Raw genomic sequence first — 27,903 nt, forward strand, 5'->3', positions numbered from 1 at the left:
ACTGATGTATCCTATATCATGGAGTGCTTGAACAAAAAGTTCTTAGTACCTTCAGGCTGAGTTGGGAAAAAGCACATGAAACCGTGTGAGCAGTAAGGACAGAAAGTTGGGTAGCATCCATAGTACCAAGTACTCCATTTTCTAAGTCACAGAGCTCTGGTTTTAGTCTTTAAATCAGAGACCATTTATTAAGTGACATCCGAGCTCGGTGAAATTTGGGCAGCTGCTCGTCTGTTCAGCATTGTCAGGCCACCCAGGTTGTCAAGAGGTGCTTAAATCTGGGAGGTAAATAAACTATAATTTTTAAATATTGGTAACAAATTAAGGTAATATATCAATTATTAAGAGATCCAAACCAAACTTTATTTCTGTGAGGCGGTAGGGGCCATTGAAAAGCTTACATTTTTAGATAATTACCTGGGGTGCAGCATGGAAGGTACAGTTATTGGGTGGCCAGAGTGGCTGGAGGTCAGTCAGTGAGGCAAGTATGCTGTCATCCTGGAAGGAGATCGGGGCCAGTGGGAATGGGGAGGTGGAGACAGTGTATGACTGGAAATAACTTGTTGGTTTATTGCCCTGGACTGGAGAAAGAAGAGGACATGGAGAATAAATCCTAAGATTCTGGATTATTTAGTAAGTTGGGTAAAGGTATGATACACTGAGATGAGGAATAAAAGCAGAGTTTGGTGGAAAATGAGTTCAGTTGTAGAAATTTTGAATCTCTGGTGGCTTTCACGAATCTGATCAGAGATGTCCAGGGTGTACTGAAGATTTATGTGTGGATCTTATTGAAGAGATCTAGACTAAGAATAATATAATATGTTATATTTTGTATATTACATTTAAAAAATTTCTACAGGAACTACATATACTTAAGTGTTTGTTACATGAAAAGAAAAGAGAGCCTAGGCCAGAGCTATGTAAAACCTGACTTTTTTGGAACATGTAGAGTTCCAGAAGCATTACATGAAAAAAAAAAAAGACTAAAAGTGATAGATGAAAATCAAGTGAGAGTTGATACACAAAATCCAATGATGGATTGATCTTTAAGGAGGTATAAATGTCAAATATCTAATACAGATTAAGTAATATATAAAGACAATACCCATTGGTTTTGACACTACTAAGATACTTGGTGAATGTAGAATATTTTTAAATATTCCAATTAAGAATGTAAAAGGGTTTTATAACATCCGGTGGGAAAAAGACAGTCTCTTCAGTAAATGGTGCTGGGAAGATTGGACAGCTACATGCAAAAGAATGAAACTTGACCACTATCTCACACCATACACAAAAATAAACTCCAAATGGATGAAAGACCTTGATGTGAGACAGGAATCTATCAAAATTCTAGAGGAGAACATAGGCAGCAACCTCTACGACATCGGCCAAAGCAACCTTTTTCATAATACATCCCCAAAGGCAAGAGAAACAAAAGATAAAATGAATTTATGGGACTTCATCAAGATTAAAAGTTTCTGCACAGCCAAGGAAACAGTCAGAAAAACTAAGAGGCAGCCCACGGAATGGGAGAATATATTTGCAAATGACACTACAGATAAAGGACTGGTATCCAAGATCTACAAAGAACTTCTCAAACTCAATACACGAGAAACAAATAAACAAATCAAAAAATGGGCAGAAGATATGAACAGATACTTTTCCAATGAAGACATACAAATGGCTAACAGACACATGAAAAAATGTTCAAAATCATTAGCCATCAAGGAAATTCAAATCAAAACCACACTGAGATACCACCTTACGCCAGTTAGAATGGCAAAAATAGATAAGGCAAGAAACAACAATTGTTGGAGAGGATGTGGAGAAAGGGGATCCCTCCTACATTGTTGGTGGGAATGCAAGTTGGTACAGCCACTCTGGAAAACAGTGTGGAGGTCCCTTAAAAAGTTAAAAATTGAGCTACCCTATGATCCGGCCATTGCACTACTGGGTATTTACCCCAAAGATACAGACGTAGTAAGGAGAAGGGCCATATGCACCCCAATGTTCATAGCAGCAATGTCCACAATAGCTAAATCATGGAAGGAGCCGAGATGCCCTTCAACAGATGACTGGATTAAGAAGTTGTGGTCCATATATACAATGGAATATTACTCAGCTATCAGAAAGAACGAGTTCTCAACATTTGCTACAACATGGATGGCACTGGAGGAGATAATGCTAAGTGAAATCAGTCAAGCAGAGAAAGACAACTATCATATGATTTCTCTCATCTATGGAACATAAGAACTAGGAAGATCGGTAGGGGAAGAAAGGGATAAAGAAAGGGGGGTAATCAGAAGGGGGAGTGAAACATGAGAGACTATGGACTATGAGAAACAAACTGAGGGCCTCAGAGGGGAGGGGGATGGGGGAATGGGATAGACCGGTGATGGGTAGTAAGGAGGGCACGTATTGCATGGTGTACTGGGTGTTATACACAACTAATGAATCATCGAGCCTTACATCGGAAACCGGGGATGTACTGTATGGTGACTAACATAATATAATAAAAAATCATTTAAAAAAAAAGAATGTAAAAGGGTTTTAGGAGATGTGGAATTCTCTAAATCCATAGAACAATGTGAAAATTGCATCTTAAGGAAAAAGGAAATTATCCTAAAGGATATATGGTCTACAAAAACAATAAATTGGTAAATACGTAGAAATATCTAACCGAAAGCTCTGTGTATAACAGTGGTAGTAACATCTAAGTACAAAAGACTAAATCTACAGAATGGAAAGGGAAGGGGAAAATGCTGAGTAATGGTTTTAAATTAAATATCTTAAGAATGCGTGCCAAGATTTCAAGGGTAACCAATCAAAATTATAGTGTATAAATTACAAATCAGAAAGAGAGAGAAGTAGAGTAAGAGAATAAACTAATACAATAAAGAAATGTACTCACAGCAATAAATGTAAAATGGTTAAATGGTAAAACCTCACATATTTAAAAGATACCAAAAGGCCAGTGTATTAAAATTAATTAGTAAGACATGAATGGTCAGATTGGATTTTTAAAACCTTGAACTTTACGCTATTTACCATAATGGCACCCAAAACATACAGACATAGCCTGAAAGTAGAAGGACGGAAAAATATGTGTCACCAAAAAACTAGCCTAAACCAAAAAACTGGTATGACTATATTATATTGTGAAAAAGAGTTTAAGATGAAACACATCGTCAGGCAGAGGAGAGTAAGTATATAATGACAAAAAATTCAATTCCTTTAGAAGATACAGCACGTCTAAACGTATATGTACCTAATAAGATAGCTCTACAGTTGATGATGAGCAAAATAATAGAATCACAGAGAGAAGTGGAAATGGGATATTTAAGCATGTCTTCCAATTACTGACAAGCCAAAAAGACTGGAACTACACAAACTTATCTTGGTCTAATTAGACGTATAGACATACCTTGTACCTAGCATAAAGAAAGGCTATATGGCACATCCACAAAAATTGCTTCTGTACTAAGTCATAAACTTGTCTTCACAAATGTCAAGAGCAGGCACAATTACAGATCATGCTTGTTGGCCACAACACAATTAGAAGTTAGTAACGAAAAAGATGGATAAAATCTCTAATGTATTTGCAAATTAAATGCACGTTTATAAATAACTCATGGATCACAGAAAACGTCATATCAATTAAAATACTAATAAATTAATGATAGTGAATAAACCATGTACCAAAAATTTTTGGTTTTGTATATTTTGATTTATTCTTATAGGTTCTTATATTAGGAATGGAGACTGCAGGATAACAGTGAGTCCAGATAAAGAAGGTAAGAAACACGCAACAAAATTATGCCAGATAAAATAGTGGGAAGGCACTAACTATGAGTAGAATGGTTAAATTAGAAAACAAAGGTAAAATGGAAAAAACCAAGAGAGTCAAAAGATGGTTCTTGGAAAAGAGAATTAAAATAAGCACGTAACGACCAATCTAGTATATATTAAAACATAATAAGGTAATATCACGAAATGATTTATATTGATCATTTGACAGATGAAATCAATGTTTCCAGGAAAATACAACCTACTAAAATATATCAAAAATAAATAATCTAAATAATCCCATAAAAATTAATGCAATTGCAAAAATAGTTACTATTTTCCCTTACAGGAAACACCAAGTAAAGAGAGTTTCAAAGGCAATTCTCCAACAGCTCCAGCCCTCCTGAAAATCTCTGAACATTGAAAGAGAGGGAACTACATTCCAATTCTGTGAAGCTAATTTAACTTGATAAGAAAGTCAGATGAAGACAAGAAAGACACATTAGAACATTTTTTTTTTACCCGTGAATGTGCATAAAAGAATTTAAAACAAAATATTGGCACAATGAATCCAGCAGTCATTAGATTATTTTTTTCATTGGAAAATTTATAAAAGTTTCTCATCACATTAACCAGTTAAAGAAGAATAAAATGCACGAACATCTCAATAAATATAGAAAAAGTGTTTGGTAAATTCAGCATCCATTCTAATTAAACAAGAAACCAAAAAAATACCTTGTAATCATTGGAAATGGAAGACAACCTCCTTAACCTTCTAATGATACCTACAGAAAACTTACGAATCAACATTATTCAAAATAAGGGAATGACAAAAGCTTTTATTATGAGAGAAATATAAGGGAAAGTATTTGTACTATTATTTTTCTATTTGACATTTATATTAGAAGTCAAAATCTGTTCTACTAGAGAAGTAAAGGCAAAGATCAGGACAATCAGAAATGCAACTGCCATTATATAGGGATAATATAATGGTCTACATATGAAACACAAGATAATTTTCATAAAAATTGTTAGAAATATGAACTAATCAGCTACTTTTTAAAAAAGATTTTCTTTATTTATTTTAGAGAGAGCGCTCACGCACAAGCAGGGGAGGGGGAGGGAGGGAGAGAGACAAGCAGACTCCACGCTGAGTGGGGAGCCCTTGGCCAGCTCGATCTCGCCACCCTGAGATCATGACCTGAGCCGAAACCAAGAGTTGAACACTCAACCGACTGAGTCATCCGGGCGCCCCTTATCCAGCTACTTTTTTAAAGTCTTTTTTGTTAACCATTCAGAAAAAGCATATAGCAAATGCACAGTGTAATTAACCAAAGTAAGAATACTCATGTAGATACAAATCAAAACGCAGATCAATGTCAGCATCCCAGGATCCCCTCTCAGCTTCACTCTTTTCTGAAGACCATCAGATTTAACAAGAGTGTGGGTGATTATATAGATGAAGAAACATCCCTGACGCAATATATGAGATTCTGAACTGTTTCTAATATTGAAGCACCGAGAAAGGTGGAGCAGTTCATCCTGAAAGAATCATTAGGTCAAGAATTCATCATTGATCATGGGGTGATAGAGGGGATAGTGATTTATAAGAAAAAGGTCAGAATTGATATAAATTGCCATAGCAAGAAGAGTGAGAGAGAACACCAATACTTCCCAGCCTCTTTGGCTAAACCTGCACACCGTCCGCATGAATAAAATTACTTCATTTCAAAGGAAGCCATTTGCATGAAAAGAAAATAAGGGGTTTAAGAAATTTGGTCAATATTTTGGAATATGTAGCACCTTAGAAAACATAAGACCAATCTAAGCGGGCATTAGAGATTATGTCTGTATGCATGCCAAGAAGTTAACTCTTTACCATTTGTTATAAACATCGCAATACACATATTAACTTTTTTTTTTTAGGTTTTAGTTTTTTTAGGAATGTCTACACCCAACTTTCGGCTTGAATTTACAACCCTGAGATCAAGAGTTGCATGCGCCACTGACTGAGCCAGTGAGGCGCCCCGGCACTAACTTTTATATCACTAAATCATTCCTCGTGATGCAATTGAGCATTTACTAACGGCGCAATATTTAGATTTTTAGACGCTCCCATACATGTACCCAACATTTGGATGCTTTGTCTTAGGTTCCTTTTTTACCATCCACATTTACTACCTGTATTTTATTCTTGGTTCTGAAAAGGTAACTTTTTTCTCCATCAGCTTTATTAAGATACAATTGACATATAACGATGTGTAAGTTTAGGGGCACAATGTGATGATTTAATGCATGTATATAATGAGATATAATTACCACAATAAGGTTAGGTAACCCTTCCTTTTACCTCACATAATTACCATTTTGTTGTGGTGGTGGTGGTGAGAACATTTAAGATCTACTCTCGCCGCAACTTTCAAGTATACAACACGCTATTGTTAGCTATAGTCACCATGCTGTACATTAGATCCCCAGAACTTATTCCTCTTATGACTGGAAGTGGGTACCCTTTGATCAAAGCCTCCTCATCTCTTGTACTCCCAAGTCCTTGGCAGTCACCAATCTACTCTTTGTTTCTAGGAGTTTGGCTTTTTTAGACTCCACATATAAGTGACAGCATATTTTTCTTTCTCTGACTTATTTCACTTAGCATAATCCTCTCAAAGTCCATCTTTATTGTTGAAAATGGCAGGATTGTCTTTTTTTTTTAATGACTGAATAATAGTCCATTGTATCTGTGTGTGTGCACATGTGTATATAATCACATTTCTTTTTTCCATAGAAGAGCAATTTTATTAATAAAGAAATGATAATTCACAATATTCTAAAGCAACAGACCACAAATACTGAAATGCATGAATTACTATACAAAATAACACTTCCATGTTTCTTTAAGTATAGACTATATCGATAAAATTGTTGTGTCTAATTCCTTTCCTTCATTATATTTAACATGATCCTCTGACTAATCACATTTTCTTTATCCATTCATATATTGATGAACACTTAGGTCGTTTCCATGTCTCGGTTGTTGTGAATAATGTTGCCTGAATACGAGGTTGCAGATATCTCTGCAAGAGAGTGATTCCATTTTCTTCAGATAAATACCCAGAAGTGGGATGGCCGGTAGTTCTATTTTTTATTTTTTCTTAATTTCAAAAAATATTTTTAAAAGTTGTTGAGGAACCTTCATCCTGTCTTCCACAGCGGCTGCACTCATTCGCATTCCCACCAACAATGTGTGAGGGTTCCCTTTGTCTCCCCGCCAGCACTTGTTAATTCTCGTCCTTTTGACGACAGCCATTCCGCCAGGTGTGAGGTGGTAGCTCAGTGTGGTTCTGATTTGCATTTCCCTGATGGTGAGTGATGGAGAGCAACCTTTCATGGGTCTGTTGGCCATTTGCATATTTTCTTTGGAAAAATGTCTACTCAGTTCCTCTGCCCATTTTTAAATCAGATTATCTGTGCTTTTTTTAACCTTTGAGTTCTAGGAGTTCCTTATATATTTTGGAAATTAAGCCTTATCAGATATATGGCTTGAAATATTGCCCCATTCCAAAGGTTGCCTTTTCACTTTGTTGATTGTGGTAACTTTTTTCCTTATGTATTGCATACATTTTCACATTTTTTCTATTCCAATCTTTCCCCCCTCATCTGAATCAATATTCAGATCCTTCCTGAACACTACTCTCCAATTTCTGTTCAGACTCTTGTCTCTGAATGTTCTCAGAGCTGTGGTCCTGGATTCAGAAAAACTGCTCCAGAGGGGGAGTCCTGCTGCTGCTTTGACTGTGTCCCATGTCCACTGGGGAGTTTTGCAATGAGACAAGTAAGATTCTAGAGAAATCTGATCCTTTGGCCACCAATATAATAGAATTAGAGTGGGTGAAGAGTCGTCTTTAGTTTATTGGTTCAACTCTTCCTGGCATATAGAACAGCTCAGGGGAGAGAGTGACAACCTGGGATATTGAACTTGAGAAATGTAAGATACATGATATGAGAAGATAGAATTAAGTTTTACTCTTTGGCATCGTCTATACCAGAACAATCTTAAAATGTGGGGAAGTTCTTGGGGCGCCTGGGTGGCTTGGTCAGTTGAGCATCCGACTCTATGTTGGCTCAGGTCATGATCTCAGGGTCGTGAGAGCGAGCCCCGCAGGGCTCCGCGCTGGGCACGTAGCCTGCTTAAGATTCTCTCTCCCTCTCCTTCTGCCCCTCCCCCCAGTCGTGGGTGCCTGCTCTCTCTCTCAAATAAATAAATAAATCTTTTTTAAAAAGGTGGGGAAGTTGTCCTGTTTCCCAACTCCCAATGAGTAGACAGCAGTAATATGCTACCAAATCAGTTCATTAATCTTTTGTTGAGGACTAACTTTATAAAGGATTAGGCATCTCTCTCATGACAATTACCCTACAAATCATTAGAGACTGAAGGACCTTAAATGGAATGGAAGATCTAAGTATGGATTTAGATAGGGAACTGGGGAGAGAATGTAGGACAACAACTCCCTGAAAATGGAAGGCGGTCTCAGATAATTATGATGTAGAAAAAGTACATAACACCAAAAATTGTAGCCTGGGGACACCAAAGACCATCTTCTTTGGGCTCAACTTTTTGGCGAGACAAATTCTCCTGGTGGCTTTGGGCTCGACCTAAAGTGTATCTAGTTGGGGGTGGGACGAGAGGAGAAGAAGTAAACTTGGGGGATTATGACATTCAATGTCAGTTCATCAGTTGCTACAAATGTACCCCACTGGCGGGGAGTGTTGAAAATGGGGGAGGTTATGCACGTGTGCGAGCAGGGAGAAATTTCTCTATTTTCCTCTAACTTTTGCTTTGAACATAGAACTACTCTAAAAAATATAAAGTCTCACAAAAGACAAACAAAAAACCAAACTACCACTCTTCCCCTCATTTATGTGTTCAGAAGTCTGGAGTCACTGAGGCCTTAGGCACCCTGGCACAGTGGCTCACCTATGCAATGCTTAGTGAGTGTGATACCCTGTGGGAGCCAGTTTACTGACGTTCTGATTAGATTCCCACAATGACTTATGAGCTGAGTATTATTGTACAGAAAATAGAAGTTTAGTTCTAGCTTACACAAACTGAATACCTCTTATGTGCCAGACATGTTGCTTTTCACACTGTCTTATTCAATCCTCATCACCACTTATGAGATCATCGAGTCTACTATTTTCCTCATTCACTGTTGAAAAATTTGAAACTCGGAGCATGTAAGTAACGCGCCCAAGTACATGCAACTAGGCAGCAGTGGTATCAGGATCGCAAAGCGCCAGGCTCTAAGCACTAGCTACACGGTTGCTTGGAAAATGTGGGAATGGCAGCAATATACAAAGAGAAAACTACAACAATGCAGAAAATGGTACAAGAACAGAAAACTGGGAAAGAGGGTAAGATTAAATATGGGAAAACAGTGCTAGTTATCTTCGCCTATTTTTGAGTTCTAGAGGGGAGAGGAGACACGCTCCATGTGGCATCAGAGAGCAGAGTAAGCTGGGGTGAACGGGAGTAAATTTTTGTTTAAAGAACTTTTTTTTTTTTTAAGGTTTTGTTTTTAAGTAATCTCTACACCCAACGTGGGGGTCAAACTTACAAGCCTGAGATCAAGAGTCACATATGCTCTACTGACCAAGCCAACCAGGCACCCCCTAAGTACTTTTAAGTGCAAGAGTTCCCTAACATCTCTAAGGGCAGCTTTGGTAGGAGGTGTTTTCACGTGTGTGGGGTAACGCTAGTGGGTAACACTCCAGTCAGGTGTGGAAAGGATATGAGGAGTCAGAACTAGGTACGTTTTTTGAATTCCCTTGGAACTCTCAGTTTTGATTCCAGGACTCTGATACTAGAAACCTGAATGCATTTGTCAAGAAAGTTGTGAACTTCTAGGGGCGCCTGGGTGGCACAGCGGTTAAGCGTCTGCTTTCGGCTCAGGGTGTGATCCCGGCGTTACGGGATTGAGCCCCACATCAGGCTCCTCCGCTATGAGCCTGCTTCTTCCTCTCCACTCCCCCTGCTTGTGTTTCCTCTCAAATGAATAAATAAAATCTTAAAAAAAAAAAAAAAGAACGTTGTGAACTTCTATAGAGCAAACCTGGAGCAAATGGGAAAATGTTCCATTGGAAAAAAAGAGCCACATTGCCACCTGGTGATCATAACAATTACTCTCTTTTACTCCCTGGTTTTTGAGTGTTTGAAATAAAACCCACTAATATCCATCAGTAATTAAGATATAAAAGTTTCCTTAATCTGTTGACAACATTTTTTCTCCAATGGATTTATTTATAAGTAACAATTTTTTTGTATCTACAGCCCCATAAAATTATCTGGTAATTTCTTTGCAATAATTTCCTAAGAGAGGAGATGTTGTACCAAAGAGTATTAGTTCATTTTGAAGTTTTTGACACGCGTCTCCCAGCTGTCCTTCCCAGAAACGTTGCGCCAACATGCCGTTCCACCAGCATTTTATAAGGACACGTTATTCTCTGCACCCTCACCAATTCTGCAGAAAATCTTTAAGCTATTTCGTCGCCTATTTGAGTTTATTTGTATGGGGGTAGATACCCTCCTCTCTAAAGTTTGTAGTTTTTGAATACTAGTTATGTCGAATATTCAAATACGCATTTTGTAAATTTGGTTTTTCTTTTCTGTTTGTCTTTTAGCCTGCCCATCTTTACTTGTTGATTTGTATGCACTCTTTATAAAATACAAAAGTAATACTTGATTTTAAAAACATGGAACACCATCATAGGCCAGGCATAGTGCTAGTAAAGCATATACGCGAAAATAGTTCAGATTCTGTAGGGGAGTTTTCCTCTCCTCTCCCTCTTCTTGACATGCAGTCACCAAAAATACTAACTGCCTATGTGTTCGGCACTGTACTGAGTGCTGGTGATACATCCGTGCCCCATCACCTGACCGTTCCCTTTTATACACTATAGGAAAGAACTGTGGTGCCTTTATCAAACTGTGAAACTTTACAGTGGTTCCAGGAATCTAAGAGACAAGATTTGTACTGGAAGATCAGGACTTCGATTCAGACTCTCAAACAAAATGTGCCAGTTATGTGCCAGTTATTGCCCACAGTGAGAGATTTACCTAAGTGTGTGAAAAACCGCCCATCTCAACATGGGCTGCCATCCTCGTGCACGTTGGCGGGTCAAGCACGGTAGCTCCCACGTGCGGTACAACTGTGAGGCAAGTACTGCGCTTGTTACTTCCGATGCGTTATGTTTAACCTCTACTGCAAGTCTGAGTTGTGATTTTTGTTCCCATGTAAGTCATGTAAGGTTGGAGTAGTTCCCGGTAAACTAGGATGGTTTTTGCTGGTAGTGGAGGGGTCCGACCTGGACACAGTAAGGAGGTTTGTTGAGGGTAACAGAAAGAAAATGAAGCCAGATAGAAATTCTGGCTCCAAAAAAGAGTCCACGTGTGACTCTCTCTCCATTGCAAGAGGGGGGAAAAGGTACAGAATGAGAGCTTCAGAAAATTTCACTTCAAAAGCCATCAAAGGTGATTTATAGCCTTCATAAAAGATAATCTCTTTGACAAATTTTTTGATTTTTTTCTGCCTAAATTCAGAGTATTTTTTAAATTGAACTTATGATTAAATAGGGCACAATAAGCTAATGTTTGCCTCTTTCCATGCTCAAAATACCACTGATATGAAATAAGAAATAAAAAAATAGGAATAAATCTTTAGAAGGATGAGAAGACAGAAAAAGTATCCCGTAGAGATTACAAAGTTCACATAAAGGTATTATGAACTACTTTATGACAATATATATGACGACTTAGATGAAATGTACTAATACCTAAAAAAAAATTTGCCAAAACTGATCCATGAAAACACAGAAAATCTGAGCAGATCTATTTACGAAAGTAATTGAGGGACTCCTGGGTGGCTCAGTTGATTAAACAACTGCCTTTGGCTCAGAGCCTGATCCTAGGGCCCTGGGATCCAGCCCCATGTCGGCTCCCTGCTCGGTGGGGAGTCTGCTTCTCCCTCTCCTTCTCCTCTCCTCCCTGCTCCTGCTCTCTCTCTCTCTCAATAAATAAATAAAATATTTTAAAAAATAAAGTAATTGAATAAAAAATTAAAAACCATCCCATAAAAGAAAGCTACAGGTCCAGATGACTTTCATGAGAAATTCTTCTAAACATTTAAGAAAGAAATAAAAATTCCTACAAATTCTTCCAGAGAATATAAAAAAGGTGGTATACTCCCCACCTCATTTTATAAGGGCTGCATAACTTTGATGCCCAAACCTGGTGAGGACATTATAAGAAATGAAAATTATAATAAACCATGTTAACAAATGGAATCCATTTCTATCCATCTATCATCTATCTATCCATCCATCCGTCTTTATATCTATCCATCCATCGATCCCTCTATCCATCTTATCTCATCTCGCCTTATCTAATGGTGTATCACAACTGTATTAACTTTATTTTCAGAATGTAATGTTGATTAACTTTTGAAAACAAATTATTGAAAACCACCACACTGTAAGACACAAAGGAGAAAAAGCATATGATAATCTCAAAATGTACAGAAAGTGCATTTGAGAAGGACTCTGAGTGCACGTATTTATTTGGAAGATGAGCCCAGGAGACACAAGTGAGAAAAGTGGGCCAGTGAGACGAGGGTGGAAGGAAAGCTAAGAGGAGTGCGCTAGTGAGTGGGTTGCCGTGCGGAATTGGACACACTCACTAGGGACTCTGAATGATTGGGAAAAAAACGCCTCAGAATCATACTAGCAGAGGACAGGGTGCTGTTCCCTGCACTTCCGGGATGCTCCTCCCAGCAGCGGATCGAGCTCCCAGGGTGCTTGAGAAAGCTTTCAGGCAGAAGAAAGAGATCAGCCTCTTGATGTGGGAAGCGTCCAGGGAAAAAATCTATTGTGGTTACTGCTGAACTCAGGAGGGCCAAGGAAATATGGGGCAGGGCATCAAAAACCCACGCTACAGAATCCAAGAAGATAATGTAAGAGACAGGAAGATATCATGCACAAAAATTGGTTAAAAATTTTAAGAGTTAACTATTTTTTCCTTGTCAAAACCACACACAAATGTCGATCTAAATTATTAGAAAACATTGATTTGAAAGGTCGTAGGGAGTAGCAGATGCAGCTCCTACTTTTTTGGCCAGACATGGAAATATATCAGCTTTAGAAATCATGTTATTAATAAAAGAGTGGTTAAGATGGATACAAAGCATATTGTATAAACAGTACTACTGTTTTTTACCTGTGATTTTAAAAAACTAATTCTCACAACGGCCCAATCAAATTGTTATGATTGCGGTTACCTTCTCATTTTACAGTTAAGAAAATGAAACTTATAAAGGTTCAGAAACGTGCCTAGGTCACGCCTAGTAAGTAGCAGAACTAGGAGATGCTCTCACACAGCCTGACTCCAGAACCGGCGCTTTTATCCACAGTGCTATACTACGGTTTGATGTTAAAAAATTAAAACTACACAACAGCTAAGTGAAATAGAAAACATATTAACATAATAGAGCTAAACAAAATATACCATTGATTCCACTGAGTGTAAACAGATATTCTAATTAGAAGTCAAGAGTGTTAGGGGCGCCTGGGTGGCTCAGTGGGTTAAGAGTCTGACTTTTGATTCTGGCTCAGGTCATAATCTTATGGGTCTGATCTCGGGGTCGTGAGATCAAGTCCCACGTCGGGCTCCATGCTGGGTGTGGAGCCTGCTTAAGATTTTCACTCTCTCCCTCTCCCTCTGCCCCACCCTCCCGTTCAGGCTCTCTCTCTCTCTCTCACTCTCTCTCGAGGAAAAAAAAAGAAGTCAAGAGTGTCAGATTGGATAAAATACTCAACTACATGTTCTTTATATGAGACACGACTTCAATACCAAGCCAACTAAAGGCGGAAATTAAATGGTTGGGGGAGGGAAAGCACCATATAATATCTATCAATGGGAAGCTTGGATCACTATGCTAAAAAAATTAGTCAAAGTAGACATTATAGAATAAAGAATTACTAGACATAGAAACTTTAGAATTATAAGAAGTTCAGTTTACCAGGAATATGTAACATTACTTCAGTCTAAATATCAGCAACCAATACACAGCGGCATGCTTCTCTGTTGTGCGACAATGCGCTCATTTCCGTTTCTAAATGAATAGTGTAAAGAGGATAAAATATACCCCCTGGTCGGAAGGAGATTCTTTATGTCTTGAAGTAAAGGCAAGGCATTCTATTATGTGAACTCTGTGCCCCAGCTTAAGTTCTATGGCTCTGTGACTCCGCGTTTCCGCGGCGGTCGAGTCTCTGTGTCAATCCACAAGTCAGCTGCTGAGGCAGTAAATGTCATTCTCACAATCCTGTCCGGAACCTGCTGTGGCAGGGGTGGACTTGTGTGGGCCCTCGTGTGGGAGAATGCACCTGCGGGGTGCCAGGCTGAACAACTAGGCAGAAGAGGACTTAACAGCATCTTTATTTTGTCCAGAGCACTGGCATATCCTAATCTAAGCTGCAAAATTAAAATAGGCTTTGAGAAGTTGCAGAAGATCTGTACATGTCCCTGTGGCTTGACTCAGGAAACCTCGCGTGAGAGGTGCAATCAGTTATGAATGAGATGACGTGAAACGTTGAGGACAGGGCACAATGATTGTCCTTTTGTTAACCAAATGTGATTTTTTTTTTAAGTGCTTGACAAAGATACTGCTGATAAATCAATGGAAACCTGACACAGCTCTCTACAACCCATCTGGCTGGGGAGAGTGCAGTCAGGGTCGCTCAGATTGAAGTCAGCTTTACAGATGGAGGGTTCAGTGCGCCCCTCGGGTGCAGTGTGCAGAGCCGTGGCCAAAGGACGCCATTCACCCTTGAGATCTGGCTTCCCCTGTGTTGGCACCCCTCTGTGTTCCTTTCTGCCCCCTTTTGCCTCTCCATCTCTACTTCACCCCTCTCTGCTGCTAAGTTTCAGTCAACTTCAAGGGCGACCGCCAGGGAGGCGTGTGGAGTGAGGGCAGAGTGAGGCTTCTGGGTCCTGCATTACGCAGTCTGCCCTGCTTCTCCCACATCCTGGAATGGAAGGCCCTGAGAACTCTGCATCAGGGTAGCAGGCTCTGGCCCCAGCTCTGCCCTTCACTGGCTGTTTGACCGCATCACCAAGGAGCTTCATTTTCCCCACATATGGAACCGTAAAAGACCCAGAACAGTCAAAGCAATCTTGAGAAAGAAGAACAAAGCTGGAGGCATCATCCTCCTGATTTCAAACCACATTACAAAGCTATAGTAATCAAAACAGTAGTATTGGCATAAAAACAGACACAAAGATCAACGGAACAGAATAGAGAGCCCGAATAAGCGTAGGCATATATGGTCAATTAACTTATGACAATAGAACCAAAATATACAACAGGGAAAGGACAGTCTTTTCAATAAATGCTGTTGGGAAAACCAGACAGCTGTATGCAAAAGAATGAAACTAGAGCACTGTCTTACCCCATACCCAGAAATAATCTCAAATGGATTAAATACTTGAATGTCAGACCCCAAACCATAAAACTCCTAGAAGAGAGCATAGGCTGTAAGCTCCTTGACATTGGTCTTAGTGATGATTTATTTAGATTTGACACCAAAAGCAAAGGCAACAAAATCAAAAATAAATAAGCAGGACTACATCAGCTAGAAAGTTTCTACGCAGCAAAGGAGACCACCAACAAAATGAAAAGGCAACCTACTAACTGGGAGAAAATATTTGCATGTCATATATCTGATAAAGAGTTAATATCCTAGTCACACTTTGTCCTTCTTTTCTCAGGAAACTTTTATCCATGGTTTCTAGTGTGACTTAACAGAAAATTCTGTGTATGCACTAGTTTATCTAACTTACATCATAGGAAGCAGCAGAGTGCAGGGAAAACATAGATTCTGGAATGACATTCCCTACTTGGAATCCTGACACTGCTACTAATTGTGTGAGTTTGGTAAGTACTAATCCCCTCTGGGCCTCTGTTCCTGTGGTGGACAGGCTCTAAAATGGCCCCCCATGATTACCACTGCCTGCTCTTCACAGATTATATAATCCCATCCTTTTGTGTAACTTGCTACTAACCAATAGAAGCAATGATGAGGGGATATCACTTCCATGACTTTCATCTTGCTGGAAAACTCTCTCTCTCTCTGGCTTTGATGAAGAGAGTTCACATGTTGGAGAGGCTCATGTGGCCAGTAGCTGAGGGTGGCAGCCGGCCAATAGCCAGCAAGGGACAGAGGCCCACAGTCACAGAGCCCTTAGGGAACTAAATCCAGCAACCACATATATGAGCCTGGAAGCAGATCCTTCCCCAGTCAGATCTTCCGACGGGTCCTTGGAACTGGGTGACACCTTGACTGTAGCCCTGAAGAGACCATGAGCCATGCCCAGATTTCTGATCCCCTAAACTGGGAGGTAATGTGTCTAAAGCTGGGAAGTTTTGGTAATTTGCTACACAGCAATAGATGGCTAACACATTTCCCTCTTATGTAAAAAGGAGGCAGCAGTAGTCACCTGCCTCATAAACTTGTTATAAACATTAAAGGGCATTTTAGAGGATTTTAAAGGATATAGAACAGTGACTAGAACATAGCAAGCATTATGTGCTTGTTAAATAAATAATTTATATTGACACCAAAAACAGGAAATAAAAATGTGATTTTTTTTTCTCCATCCAATTCCATGGATTCCCTGAATTCTAGCCACAGACTCCCAAGGGCTCTATGGACCCCAAGGTAAAATTCTTATATCTAGAACAAATGGAGGACATTAGGTGAATGCTTCCTCTCTTGTTCTCTTAAAATTGTTTCTGCCCACCCCATTCTTTTGTCCGCTATCAGAGAAGAAAAGTCCTCTTTAGACCTCACTTTCTCTCTGTTCTGGTTCCCAGGCCATCCCACTTCCCTGGGGACTTTGTGCATTTGAGCATTCCCTCATTTCTGTTATACAGCTGGATTCCAAGATATCGAGCCATCAAAACCTTGGCACACAGCAGATACCCAACAGTTTGTGTGTGAGCATAATGGAGACATAAGCACTAAAGGTGAGCCAAGGGGCAGTGGCAGGGGCATCACTGCCAGAAACAACCAGCATTACTGAATGATACTGAGGTGGCCTCACTCAGGAAGGAAAGGAAAACAAGGTGGTCTCAAACCCTGGAGGTAAACAACAAGATAACCTATTTTCACTGGTGGATGCCTGCACCTACTTTTGTATTGGCCCATGCTGACTCCAAGGTGACAGTGGTAAATGGAAAGGGCACAGAGTGAATATGGAAAACATTCCCTGTGCATCCGTAATTTCAGAGACAGCCAGCACACCAGCAAATAAAACAGTTTAAACTTTGAAGGAAAGAGGGGAAATATGAAAATGACTGTGGGTAATTATCTAAATGTAAGCCATTTGGATAAAAGTGGTTGGCGTCTGGATGATGCTGTATGACGTCAGCCTGGGGTCACTGTGACTTTGCCATTGTCCAGGAGGCCATTTTTTTCAGCCTTTGTCTAATCATAACTTTCTTGCTGGGGTCACTGTGACTTTGCCATTGTCCAAATGGAGGCCATTTTTTTCAGCCTTTGTCTAATCATAACTTTCTTGTGGCTGATCACTTCCCTCCATCTAGAAACTCCTCCTAGGCTCCATGACGATGTGCATTCGCAGTTTCCCTCACACTTCCTTGACTGTTCCTTCTGTCTCCTTCCTAGGTTCCATTTCTTCTCCCACCTCCGGTGAACTCATCCTGTCTGTGGTTTCACCTCTCTCTGTGCTGAGGACTTCCCAATTTCTACCACTAACCCAGCTTCTCCTTAGAGCTCTGGCATCATCTGCACAGTTGACCACCTTCATGCAATGCCCCTTAGCACGACCAACTTAACATGTCCTCTCCTGAACTTGACCATTGCCCCACAAACCTACTCTTCCACATTGTCTGTCCTGGTTGGTAGTAAGACCATCTACCAAGAGCCCAAGCTCTAGGATCCATCTTCTCATTACCCCATCTCATCCACTACCATGTCTTGTTGATTTAATTCCTTCGTGATTCCTGAATCTAGCATCTCAAATCAGGTCACCATCTCTAGCCCAGACTGTTGGAAAAGCGTCCTAACTGGTCAGATTCCTCCGATGTTCATCTTAAAGTCATCTTCCAAGAAGCTTTTGGAACCCTTTCCCTAAAACCTAAATGTCATTTGTCACAGCCTTGCTTGAAAATTTTTCCGTGGTACCCTCTTACTTTTAAAAGCCCTCTGTGGCTTGACACCTGCTAACTCCATCCTCAGCACATCCTCCAGCCTATGAATGATGGTAATTTCCAGGAACAGCGCACAACTTTAGCTTTTCCCTCTGATTATACTTTATTTTTATGATTTTGTTTTAGATCCTGATGGATTCTTAGCTAAACATTTATAATACACATGTTTAACATACCACAGTTATTATTATATTATATTCATGGCAGTTTAAAAACCATACAAAAATATGCTTCCATTTACCCCATCCTTGCCTTGGTGCCTACCTTGTCACCCGTTTTACTTCTACATATGTCATAAAACCCACAAATATAATCTTATTTTCGCTTGAAGCAGTCAATCATCTTCTGAAGATACTTAAATATTAAGGGATAAAAGTCTTACATTTGTCTCTATATTTATCATTTTTCAGATTTCCATCTGCTATAGCTTCCTTGTGATTACAGCACTTCCTTGGACATTTGCAGTGCAGCTCCTGTTGGTAATGAATTCCTTCACCTTTTGTAGGTGAAAATAATAAGTGAATAAGGTGAAAAAGTATTTTACTTTTGCTTCTAAAATTTATTTCTGATGGGTAAATTGTAGATAGACAGTTAACAATTTTTAATGCTTGAAAAAAGTTACTCTCTTCTATTGTATTTTTTCTCTCTGACAAGTCTGCTGTAATTCTTATTCTTATTACAGAATAAGACTAATGTATCTTTTTTTCTTTCTGCTTTTTATATTTTCCCCTTTTCACTGGCTTTAAGCAATTTGATTATGGTGTGACTTTGTATAGTTTTCATGATTCTTATACCTTGGGTTCACTGAACTTCTTAGATCTTTTGAGTTTGTACTATTCATCAAATTTGGGAAATTTTCAGCCAGAATTTTTTCACAAAAAATTTTAGCACTATCTCGATACAATGCACAGTAGTTAATCTACAAGAAAATCAAAGGTCGATGGGTAATGCTCATGAGTACAAGGCAATTAATTGGCACACAGTGATGTAACAATGGGTGATTTATTATTATGAACTATAAATTGTGATTCCTAATGTCAGGGCTCAGGGATAAAACAGTGGCAGTGACTAAAGAAGGCAGATAATCTATGCTGTATTCATTTGATATTAAAACGAATGTTCTTTCAGACCTACTTTTGAGGTCTGCTATATTGGTTTTAGAGTTTTCCTCCAACCTTCTGCACCCATTACAGAAGACTGGGAGTTTTTGTATCATGAGAAGGGGTTCCCTGGGACACACAACTTTCATTACTAAACTGGTCTAGTTCCAGACAAACCCGGATGATTTATTACCCTAGGGTCAACATGTAGAAACTCATTGTACTAAAATGTCTGTACTTTTCCTTTAGTTAAAGAAAAAAGCACATTACATAGATTGATGAAGAATAAGAAGACAAAGTTCCTGATCTCCAAACCAAGGTCAACTGTGATGAAAACAGTTTTAGTAAAGACCATGGAACTTCAGAAAACATAGAGAAGGAAGGGACGGAAAAAAATCTGGCACACAAGTATGAATAATTACTCTATGTCTGCCACTATAATTAGCAAAGAAAACGGAACATACTCTGTGAATTCCAGGAAGTGATCCTAGTAAGTTCCATGGAGAAATTTATTTTGACCATGTCTTAAAAGTTGTGAGATTGTGAATACAGGTCAAAAGGGCTACACTGTTCATGAGGAACAGATGGTTAGGTCATAAATTGTATGTGACGTGTATCCAACTGAGTATGAAGTTGGCTTTTTCATATTGACCCCAGGCTGTGATACCAGAGATGGCTGTAGATGAGAGCCAGCTGAGAAGAGGAAAGACAAAGAGGGCAGGAGGGAGGCATGGTTGTTTAATTGTTTAAAAACCACCTTTTAAATGTACTGGGATATCAAAAAATTCATTTGATTTGCTTTATTGCAATATTTGTTTTATTGCAGTGGTCTGGAACCGAACCTGCAATATTTCTGGGGTAGGCTTGTATTGTACTTTTGGCTTGTAACTCCACTTTTTATTTTCTATAGTATTTAAAAGAAAATGCATAAAAAGTAATAAATCTATATTAATAGGTTCACAATATATAACATTTAATTTATAGCATAAATAACAAAGGAGAGGTAGAGCTAAAAAGAAATAGAGTTTTTGGATATGACTGAAAGTACATTGGTATCAATTCAAAATAGATTGTTATAAATTTAGGATGTTTTATGTAACCCCCATGGTAACCACAAAAAAGTATCTATAAGATATATACCAAAGGAAGCCACAGGGGAATAAAAACACACAAATACAAAAAATTTACTAAATACAAAGAAAAGTAGTAATGAAGGAAGTGAGGTACAAAAACTACACGACATAGAAAAAACAAATAACAAGATGGCAGAACTAAGTCCTATCTTATCAGCAATTACTTTATATGTAAATGGATTAAAATTCACAATCAAAAGGTAGAGATTGTCAAAATCGATTAAAAAAATGATCCAACTATATGCTGTCTACAAAAGACTCTCTTTAGATCTAAGGCACCATAATGTGTAAGTGAAAGGATGGGAAAAAGATATCCATGCAAATAGTAGCTAAAAGAGAGCAGGATGGCTATACTAATATCAGATAAAATGGACTTTAAGTCAAAAACTGTTCTAAGAGACAAAGAAGGACATTATATATTGATAAAAGGATCAATTCACCAAGAAGATATAACAATTATGCACATAGATGCAACAAACATATCTCCAAACTGTGTGAAACAAACATTGTTAGAATTGGAGACAGAAACAGACAGATCTACAAGAGTAGGGCACTTCAATACCCCACTTTCAATAATGTATGAAACAACCAGACAGGATATCAATAAGCAAATAGAGGACTTGAACACCACCAAAGGACCAAATACACCTAACAGACATATAGAACATTCCTCCCAAAAACAGAATATATTTTTCTTCGGTGCACATGGAACATTCTTCTGGATAGACTATATGTTAGGCCACAAAACAATTGTTAATAAATTTTAAAAGACTAAAATCGCACTAAGTATCTTTCTAATCACAGTGGAATGAAAATAAAAATAGCAGAGGGAAAACCAAAAAATTCACAAGTATGTGGAAATTAAACACCACACTTTTAGGCAACTAACAGGTCAAAGAAATTGCAGGGGATATTAGAAAATATTTGGAGACAAATGAAAACAAAAAAAAAAACATGCTAAAATTTATAGAATACAATAAAAGCAGTATTAAAGAGACAATTTACAGGTGTGAACACTTATGTTAAAAAAGAAACATTTCAATTCAACAACCTAACTGTACACCTTAAAAAACTAGAAAAAGAAGAACAGCATAAACTCAAAGCCAGCAGAAAGAAGAAAATAACAAAGAGAGAGAAGAGAATGATGTAGTACATTTGGTAAGGCTGCCTAACAAGTACGGTACAGGAGCTCAGTATCATTCTCCTTTCTGTTGGAAACTCAACAATATGGGTTCCATTTTAAAACACTTCTCCAGGCAATGAGATATAATTATGAACACTAACCTGAAACAGAAAGAGCTGTCCCCTTTTTCTGGTTGAGCCTAGAGTTGAGGATGGAACAGAGGACAGTCTTTTTGAGTTCAGTTACCAGGACTGAAGGTTCATTGGAGAATAGGCTTTTCCCATTTGTGCTGTCATTTTCAGAAGGTGGTTTTAAATTATGTCCTTAGAGTTTTTCAGGTTGCCTCAGGCTCTGGGTACCACCCTGCAGCTTTACACACCGGATGGACTTTGGCATCACTGTTCTTGATGAGAACATATGAGGAATTTTCTATTCCTGTAAAATGAGAAGGGAATAAGCAGCTCAACTAAGAAATCAAGTGTTTTGATTCTAGTTTGAGTGTTTTGAATATGATGAACCAAACAGAAAGACTGTGATCTCCTGTACAATTTAGGGAGAAAACAATGATTTTATGAATAATTTTATCAAAATTAATGATTACCCCTCTAGGGAATCAAACATAGCAGAAAAAGACAAGAACCAGAAAATTTAAAGACCTGAAATAATTGAAAATTTTGGAGAAAATAAGATAATAACGGGAAGCTGAGTGTAAGAATTTATAGCAGTTTCAGAAGCACACTAAAAGCTGGTCGAATGACCCAGTTCTGATTAAAAGTCCTCACACTCTACCCACGGAGGTAAAATTGTCAAAGCAGAGCCCTAGAAAGTATGCACTTTACTTAATAGCATGTCATCCTTGTGCATGGGCCCTGCTAATCTTCTCTGTATTTTTCCAATTTTAGTATATGTGCTGCCGAAGCTAGCGCTGTACTTAATAGCAAATTTTACTAATAATTAGTGAGGGATACAAGCAAAAGCAAGCACAGATAGCAACATCTATCTCTGGAAAGGTCCAAACTATCATCTGTACCTCCAAAAAGATTTTTGCACTGGGATATATTTTGCTTTCAGGGGAAGAGATGAGTGCTCACTGTGTGTGTTGTACATGTGTCGTACGGCTTGCCCTAGGAAGCTGTTTAAGTTCAGAGCTTCTTCGTTTTTACATTCCATCAGTTACACAGGGAACTACCTGACCGACATCTGTTCTCTCAGTGTGCCCCGGATCCATAAATTCCCAATTAGTTTAAAATAAACAATGCAAAAATTCTGCTAAAAACATTCTTAGAGGAGAACTTCTTTGGTTATCTTCCTACTTGTAAACTCCATCAGACTGTTTACATGGAGGAGAGAGTTACAGAGCTGTTGCTAATTCTCTTCTTTTTGCAGGGATCTGCATGAATCGCAGCACAGAGAGTGGCAGGAAGTACTGAGAGTGAATTAGCATATGCCGGATCATCTTGTGTTCCCAGGCACCGTACTGTGCATTGTGAAATGTGGCTTCTCTTAAGTCACCTGGAGGAAGACAATGACACATTTCTGAGCATGCACTGGGCTCCAGTGAGAATGTTTCTGACCCTCACCTCTCTTAGCCATCCTCTGGGCTTATAATTCTTCAGAGTCTAGAACTTCTTTTTATATATTTTCCAGCTTCCCATCTCTGTCCAAGGGGAGGATCCATGGGGCATGCAATGCAAAGCAGGGAGCAAGGCCAAAGGCAGCAGGGAGGACAGATGGAATGAACATACTTAGAGTAAATTAGAAATAGAAATGGTACCTTGATCAGTTTGCACCTGATGAAGTTCAAGCATGTTTCAATATTTGCAGCACATCAGACTTCACTGAGGCAGAAGAGCATGAACAATGGAGGTGAATTTGAGGAAGGATTCAGAGATACGCAGATGTTCCGATGGCTCTTGAGATTCAAATTTCCAAACTTGGATTTCGTATATTATCTTCTCAATAGAACAAAACAGTAAGCTCAATCATATACATAAATTTCACATAGTATAAAGTTGGCGATTAGTATTAGCCTAAAAAAGATGAAATATTCAATAATTAGACTTGAAACTTGAGACTACTAGATAGCCCTTGGGGGAAAAATAAATTCTCACTTATATTACATACTTCACTGTAGAATAACTTCAAATAGATCAAAGATTTAAATGTTAAGATTAAATTAAAATGTATTTAAGAAGATTAAGAGTTATAAAAATCTTTGTGTGAGAAAGGCATTTACAAGTCTAATGAAAAATGTACCCACAATTAAATATAATTATCAAAATAATTGTACAATTACCAAAAATGTATAATTAGCAATGTTTAAAAATAACCATAAAACAATAAAAATTGCAACTTATATCAAGTGAAAGCTATATTTCCCTACTATTAAGGTGTTCTTACATATTGATAGAAAGATAAACATATATGGAACTATTACTTTCCCTTTGTTTCATCAACAGTTACCCAGACTCTATGAGTGGCAATGCCATCACTCTAGTTAGATTGGGCCAAAACCATCAAGTAATTATGAGCCTTCTTTTTCTCTTCTGTTCATTTCAGGAAATCCTATTTACTCAACACTCAAAATCTGAACAGCATATGTGCCTACTATTCTCAGTGTCTGTGTGGTGTTGTAACAGAGCCTGGGCAAGATGGAGTCAAAACTCTTGGTACTTGTTGAATCCAGTACAACTGGAAAGAGTATCAACTTGATATTTCCAGAAAACATCTCCACGTTACCATATGTCAAGCTTCTTTTCCAGTTGCTAGAGCTGAGAAAACATTATTTTTTAAGATTTATCTTTTTTTTAGAGAGAGAGAGTATGCGCATGTTCGAGTGTGAGCACAGAGGGGGCGGGGTAGAAGGAGAGGGAGAGACAGCCCTAAGCAGCCTCCACACTGAGTTCAGAGCCTGTGGCAGGGTACAGAGCCTGAGTTGGCTCCATCTCAGGACCCTGGGATCACCACCTGAGCAGAAACCAAGTCGGAGGCTCAACCCACGGGGCCACCCAGGTGCCCCCATTTTTGGGTTTGAATCCATGTTTATACCGCTCCAAACATTCAGCTGGACTGGCGTAAACCCAGTAATTATAATGAATATAACCTTGAGGACTATATGTCTAAATGATAACATCAACTTCACAATAACTAGAAAACAAAAATTACTCCGTATTATGATTAATTTGGTTCTTGTTTATGAAGTAGATATTTTATCATGGAGCCCATGACACTTGGCTTAATTTTCCATGGGGATCTAACTTATGCATCAAATATCCTGTGATACTGTTCAGATTTTGAATGCAAAATCTGAGGGGATTCAGCATTAGAAAGAAAACTATTTGGGATAAAGAGAATAATTCAACTAGAATGAATCATCTATATATATACACACATAATTAGTTTGTAGGCATTTTAGATAAATGAATTTTAAATTTCTATCCTATGTAAGTACTTAAAAAATATGAAGCAACACGTATCCAGAAAATTCCTCAAATGTAGAAGAAAGAGTTGTCAAGTAGGTCACTTACACTATTACTTAAATTTTTCCTGCCAGTCTTTAACCTTAAGCCACATGGCCTAAGTGAAGATTCTGAGAACTTTGATGTTTTTGTTTTTCAAAGCATTCAGCCCAGGGTCTTAATTATGGCAATGGCAACTTAAGAACTTATCTGGACTTTTCTCTGTCACTTGAATCAGATGCCAAAAAAATATTGCTGCCAATGTCACAAGAGCCACCGTGCTCAGGCCAGAAATAGCAGATCTAATTCATGGACCTTTCTGGTCAGTAAGGGGTGTAGGTACCATGAACACAAAGAAGTCATCATACATATGAAGTAACCTGTTACAATTACTGAGTGATTTAGTCCTTACCCAATCGCTGCTAGCTTATCATAGAATCTACCTCGTTTCTCCCAATCTCAGCTGATGCTCACTGACTCTTACATTATCATCTCTAAGCTCCCAGGCCTACCCTTCCTCGAACAACCACATTTTCAGCTAAAGGCAATCCTAGGTCGTATGTTCTCTATCCCTACAAAATATGTATTAAATAACATTTAACAAGCTGAAGAGCTGCAGTTACTTAAACCCCTATTTTCCCATGCACAGAATCAAGAAATTTTTTACTCAAGTCATTCAGCAAATATTTACGGGATACCTACACTGTGACAGACCTTGTTCTAAGCTTTTGGGACATTTCCAGGAACAGCAATGAGGCCAGAGTAGCTGGAGCTGTGGGATCAAGACTAGGGTGGTGGTTGGCACTCCTGTTACTTTTCCTTCAAATAATACAAATCACTATTTGTGATCTTTCTAGTACAGATGAGATTCAACGGCAGTGCACGCGGAGCATCATCTTAAATATTACAATTTTCTTAAAGGCATATAAGTTTATAAAATGCATCAATATATAAATTAACTCAAAGAAGATTAAAGCACATTATATATGGCCTACAAATGAAAAATTCTAATCATAAAACAAAAATAACTGAGTAAATAGGAGTGTGTGTAACATACTATATTATGTTAGGGCCCAGTGCAAAATGAATACGTGGGGACCCTTGTTCAAAAATTTAAAAGAAAGGACTACTAAGGATACTAAAATATAAAGATTTTACCTTTAAAAATATTATGTTAGGGCCCAGTGCAAAATGAATACGCGGGGACCCTTGTTCAAAAATTTAAAAGAAAGGACTACTAAGGATACTAAAATATAAAGATTTTACCCTTAAAAATATTATGTTACTTATAAAATATAATAGAAGTAATAGTGATATATAAGATAAATTTTAAAATTGTAAAAAATATTATTTTGGTGCCATAATTTATATAAAATAATGGAAAAAATACTGTATGATTGATCAGATATTTTTGGCTTGCCTTTATGCAAATTTATTTATTATGTCTTCAAAATTTATACTTTTAGTAACTTTATTATCAAATTGATATAATTGAAAGCAAAGTGAGTTGCTCTTGGCAAATCCAAGATTGCAACTAATTTTTGATAATTTTTAATTTTGAGAAGACTATTTCCATTGATGCAGCTGTTACTGGAGCTGTTAAGAATATTTTATAGACTGTGACAACACTGGGACATATTTCTGATAAATTATCTTGATGTATACATTTTTTCCTTTTAATATTTGCTTTCTTTTTTTATTTAATAATATTTTTATATTATATTATGTTAGCCACCATACAGTACATCCCTAGTTTTTGATGTAAAGTTCCATGATTCATTACTTGCGTATAACACCCAGTGCACCATGCAATACGTGCCCTCCTTAGTACCCATCACCAGCCTATCCCATTCCCCCACTCCCCGCCCCTCTGAAGCCCTCAGTTTGTTTCCCAGAGTCCATAGTCTCTCATGGTTCATTCCCCCTTTCTCTTTACCCCCCCTTTCTTCTTCCCTTTCTTCTCCTACCAATCTTCCTACTTCTTATGTTCCATAAATGAGTGAAACCATATGATAATTGTCTTCTCTGCTTGACTTATTTCACTTAGCATTATCTCCTCCAGTGCCGTCCATGTTGCTGCAAATGTTGGGTAATCGTTCTTTCTGATGGCTGAGTAATATTCCATTGTATATATGGACCACAGCTTCTTAATCCAGTCATCTGTTGAAGGGCATCTTGGCTCCTTCCACGATTTAGCTATTGTATAAATTATAGTACATTTACAGTTGATGAGTTTCACAACACTTCTTCTAAAAAGATTTAGCTCCTCGTATAGCTCAGTTTCCTGTCTGAATTTAACTTTGAAGGTCATGCAATGGCAATTTAATGTTTCCTATAACATTTTCTGTAACTTGCGGAGGGTCATGCAAGAAACCAAAAATGCCTTCATGAAATAACGCAAAACACCTTTTTATGCATTGTGTATGTTCCATTGAAAGGAAAAATTTATTTTCAAATTGTCTTGTTGATAATTGGTTTATGCAAAGCTTCATGTAAAAGAACAGTGGAGTTTTTTCTGTTGGACTGGGTGATTTTTACGCGTAATTTGTATTTCTAAGTCTGTGGATATTTGCATTGACCCAGCAATTTTCAAATTTTCAGAGACTCTGAACTCTTTGAAGAATTCTAATAACTCCTTGATATGCTTTATTGCAATGTCCATGGGTATGCTGTTATTTTGTCATAATTTGCTGCCAAAGGTTATTGCTTGGGCATCTACAGCACCTGTTCTGGTGCTCAGGCCAAAGAGTTAATAATTACAGTCACTATAGGGGTGGGATCTGGGAGTGGTCAGCAAGCCAGCCAGGTCCCTGTGCTTGCTGCTCCATGCGGAGCCCCTCTTCTCTCCTGGGGCTGTACCCCCTGTTTTCACCACTATTGCTTTCACCACTAAGGCTCCCACCTTAGCGATCCCTGTGCACATACAGACACAGCTATGAAGCCAACTGCTTGGGGCCTGTGCCACTTGCCTTGTTTACTGGTTTCAATCGGCAACAATTATCGATGCCCATAGTCTGTGGG

General features: G+C 38.3%; 1 long non-coding RNA gene and 1 other non-coding gene across 2 annotated transcripts in view; both read right to left on the reverse strand.

The window, feature by feature from the left end:
* Positions 1 to 341: 341 nt before the first annotated feature.
* Positions 342 to 27,903, reverse strand: part of LOC113263866 (uncharacterized) — a 42,199-nt gene continuing 14,637 nt past the window's right edge. The window contains exons 4-6 of the long non-coding RNA XR_008959221.1: positions 23,199 to 23,454; positions 21,586 to 21,859; positions 342 to 581 (exon numbers count right to left, since the gene is read on the reverse strand). This is a non-coding gene — a long non-coding RNA (uncharacterized LOC113263866). The remainder of the gene's footprint in view (positions 582 to 21,585; positions 21,860 to 23,198; positions 23,455 to 27,903) is intronic.
* LOC113264176 (U6 spliceosomal RNA) lies at positions 22,244 to 22,350 on the reverse strand. Its single transcript, XR_003319578.1, has one exon. It is a non-coding gene; the product is annotated as a U6 spliceosomal RNA (small nuclear RNA).

The sequence above is a fragment of the Ursus arctos genome, unplaced genomic scaffold (genome assembly GCF_023065955.2).
Source record: "Ursus arctos isolate Adak ecotype North America unplaced genomic scaffold, UrsArc2.0 scaffold_15, whole genome shotgun sequence".
Taxonomy (NCBI): Eukaryota; Metazoa; Chordata; class Mammalia; order Carnivora; family Ursidae; genus Ursus; species Ursus arctos.